This window comes from Physeter macrocephalus, chromosome 10 (assembly GCF_002837175.3).
Source record: "Physeter macrocephalus isolate SW-GA chromosome 10, ASM283717v5, whole genome shotgun sequence".
NCBI classification, from domain to species: Eukaryota; Metazoa; Chordata; class Mammalia; order Artiodactyla; family Physeteridae; genus Physeter; species Physeter macrocephalus.
The window spans coordinates 77,794,894-77,799,471 of NC_041223.1; positions in this window are offsets into that span (position 1 = coordinate 77,794,894).

Sequence of the window (4,578 nt, forward strand, 5' to 3'; positions counted from 1 at the left end):
TGCTAAGAATGGGCACTGGTCATTCAATACCTGTGTGATAAAATCTAACATTAGGGCAGATGCCTGTAGTCTTCTCTGGCCAGGTTAGAGCACTTTATTCAAACTGATGTCAGTTTTCAGTGAAATCTCCATGGAATTTTCAATAGTGATTTTACAAAACTTTTTTTTTACAATATGATGTTATTATTTTTCAATATTAGAAGAAATAATATATCACTAATAAATAAAAAATTTAATTAAAACTCTGCAAAATGTCTAAGCCTTTTTTAAAAGTTCTGTTTTCCTAACAAATGCATAAAGAAGACCAAAATTTTATAATATAGACTGAAATGGAGTCAAAGTGAGGAGTTAAGCAAGTAAAATCAGAGAGAAAAAAAAAAAGTGTTAAAAAATCTTAGTAGAAAAAAAAAAAATCTTAGTAGAAAATGATAGAAACAAAAAGAGACAGAAAACTTGAGAGTATTAAGCATGATCGGCTATAACTAAATGACAAAACTAGTTTTACCTTTTTTCTGCCTTTGAAACAAGTAACAAGTATTACGTTTGAATATTTGTTATTCAGTTGCTTAAACAAGTTTTAAACTAGAATGATCTTTAAAGTCCTATAGAGCTTAAAATTATATGAGCATTATATTTATATCATATTATATTTTATCATTTATTTTAGTCATAGAAACTGTGTAAAATTTTGAACTACCAGGCCAACTGGTGTCTCTAAGTATTAAATAAATATTTTTGAATGTGTAAATGAATCAATGTATTTATCACTTCCATTCCTGTAATGTAATACGTATTATTTTCTTGGTAATGGCAGTGAAGATTAAGGTTAACTCTTCTCTATCACAGTGCCAATGTTTCCTGCCCACCACCTGCAGATGTGCATTAGCAAAACCTAGGTTTTCATGCCGAGCTTCTGACCAAAATAAGGATTGTAAAAGAATGTGCTCAACTCTGACATTTTCTCAATAAGGACATGATATTAACCTCCTGTGCAATAAAATAGTTCCACCCAATTTCCCAGAATGAGTTCTTAATTTAACTGGTCATTTGAAGTGCATTTATGTATAAAGAGTGCATAGTCTTATCTGAAAGGAGGAAACCACCTATAGATTAAAATTTTTAATGTAAAACAAATATAAGAAGAATACTGTTGGAACTAGTGAAGGTTAAGAAGAAAATATTACTTACAAAAAGTTTCTTGAAGTTCATCGGAACAACCAAATGTACAGAATTTAATGATATATTAAATTTTGAAAGTCCAGCTTCACCCCAAAACTATTTTTATTTTCATTACAGTTTTTATTAAGAAAAAAAGAAAAGTTTTTACCACAAAAAATAAATTTATTGACAACTTTGATCCTATTTTATAAATTTTTTTTTTCAAGATCGCTACAGCAACTATAGAAATGTTCAGAAGTTTCAAGCCTGATTCCACAGCCCACTTGTCCTTCCCTTCTTGTTTCCACATATCTTTCTCCATAAATTCATAGTTTCTGATGATTTGTCAATTTCTTCCTGCATAGAATAGATATGCAATGATGCAGGTAGAATGACGGGAAAGTCAGGTCCCCAATTTTTTATATAACATACAATTTTTGTATTCAGTTTGCCTAATAATGACATAGTGTGGAGTATTGCCTACAAAAACAAGGCAAATACTTTGGATAAGAGTCTTAATTCTGGTGATCTGTACTAATTAATTAATTTTTTACATTTTCTTTTGCCAGATAGGAAAAATAGTACCAATAAGACATTTCTGAATGTCCTAATTTAACTCTATTATCTTTTTTAAAAATTTACTTTTATTATTTTAAGTTTTAAATTCTCTTCCAGTTTTATTGAGATATAATTGACATACTGCCCTGTATAAATTTAAAGTTAAGAGCATAATGATTGACTTACATACATTATGAAATTACAACCACAATAAGTTTAATGAACATCCATAATGTCATATACACACAACATTAAAGAAATAGAAAAAAATTTTTTCTTGGTGATAAGAGCTGGGGATTTACTCTTAAAAATCTTGTACCTTTTGACTACCTTCCTCCAATTTCCCTTCCCCAAAACCCCACCTCTGATAACCACAAATCTGATCTCTTTCTGTATGAAATGGTTTGTTTGTTTGATTTTGGAATATAATTGACCACCAACATGTTAATTCCTTGTACACATTATGTTGATTCTATATACATTTGAAAATGATTACAGTAAGTCCACTACAAGCTAACCTTCAAGTTGCGAACTTTCAAAGATGTGAACGTGCATTCCTGTGTCCAGTCACAGGAATTCTATTTGAGGAGGCACTGTTAATTTTTGAGGCACAGGATCCAAAATTAGAACGGTACACGAAGGTTGTAGCAGCCATTCAGAATGCAATCCAGTGCTACCGTGTTATCTAGATGAGAGAAAAAGAGTTACTACCCACAGATCACTGGATCATTTTTTTCAAGACGGGAGATGGAATTGAATCCAGAAGGAACCAGGACGTGTGCCATCAATGTCAGGCGTGAGTGAAAGTGCAGCTTGCCCTCCGTCTCCTGTTGCTGATGATCCTTCAGCTCTACCATCTCCCCCCTCGTCTCCCTCCTGCAGTCTGTAACTCTTCTTGCCTGTTCACTGGATGCCAGCCCCTGGATGCCAGCTGTTGTGCTGTACTACTGTTCTTTTCAAGGTACTGTACTGTAGGATTAAAAATGTTTTATTTTCTGTGTTTGTTTTTTTATGTATTATTTGTGCGAAAAATACTATAAACCTATTACGGTACAGTACTATATAGCTGATTGTGTTAGCTGGGTGTCTAGGCTAACTTTGCTGGACTTACAAACAAATTGGACTTAACAAACACAGTCTCGGAATGGAACTTGTTCATATGTAGGGGACATACTCTACCCTGATAAGTCTAGTTACCACCTGTCACCATAAAAAATATTACATAATTATGGATATTCCTCACACTGTACATTTCAGACCCATGACTCATTTATTTTGTAACTGGAAGTTTGTGCCTTTTTATCTTCCTCACCTAATTCTTTCCTGCCCACTTCCTTCCCCTCTGGGGATCACTTGTTTGCTCTCTGTATATATGATCTGTTTTTACTTTGTTGTGTTTGTTCATTTGTTTTGTTTTAATAATTCATTTATCAGCAAAATTATACAACTTTTTTCTTCCTCCGTATGATTTATTTCACTAACCATAATAAACTCTAGGCCCATCCATGTTGTCACAAATAGCAAGATTTCATTCTTTTTCATGACTAATATCCCTTTGTGTGTTTGTGTGTGTGTGTGCGTGTGTGTTTGTATAGGTATATATACATCTTCTTTATTCATTCATCCCTTCATGGTCACTAAGAATGCTTTCACATCTCGGCTATTGTAAATAATGCTGCAATGAACATTGGGGTGCATATATCTTTTTGAATTAGTGGTTTTTTTTCTGGGGATAAATACCCAGGAGTGGAATTGCTGAATGGTATGATAGTTCTATCCTTAATTTTCTGAGGAAACTCCATACTGTTTATATAGTAGCTGCATCAATTTACTTTCTCACCAATAGTGCAAAAAGTTTCCTTTTGTACACATCCTTACCAACATTTGTTATTTGCCGTATTTTTGACAATAGTCATTCTGATAGGTATGAGGTGATATCTCATGGTGGTTTTGATTTGCATTTCTCTGATGATTAGTGATGTTGAGAACCTTTTCATATGCCAGTTGTTCATCTACATGTCTTCTTTGGAAAAATGTCTATTGAGGTTTTCTGCCATTTTCTAATTATGCTGTTCATTGTTTTTTTGATGTTGAGTTATATGAGTTCTTTGCATGTGGTGTGGGAAAGTAGTTCGGTTTGATTTTTTTACATGTAGCTGTCCGGTTTTCCCAACACCATTTATTGAAGGGTCTGTCTTCTTCGCACTGCATATTCCTGACTCCTTTGTCAAATATTAATTGACCATATAGGCATGGGTTCACTTCTGGATTCTCTATTCTGTTCCATTGATCTATGTGTCTGTCTTTGTACAAGTACCATACTGTATAGATTATTGAAGCTTTGTACTATAGTTTGAAATCAGAAAGCATGAAACCCCTAGCTTTGCTCTTCTTTCTCAAGATTGTTTTGGCTATTCAAGGTCTTTTGTGTTTCCATACAAATATTAGAGTTACTTGTTCTAGATTTGTGAAAATCGCCATTGGTATTTTGATAGGGATTGCATTGAATCTGTAGATTGCCTTGGGTCATATGGTAATTTTGACAATATTAATTTTTGCAAACCACACAGTATATCTTACCATTTGTTTCTGTCATCTTCAATTTCTTTTGTGTCTTCCTTTTTTTTTTTTTTTTTGATTAAAGGACTTTTGCCTCCTTAGATTTATTCCCAAGTATTTTACTCTTTTTGATGGAATTTTTTCCTTCATTTCTCTTTCTAATAGTTTGTTTTTAGCATTTAAAATGTGAGAGTTCTGTATATTCATATTGTATTCTGAAAATTTACTGAATTCCTTGGTAAGTTCTAGAAGTTATTTGGTTGCATCTCTAGTATTTTCTATGTATAGTACCATGTCATCTGC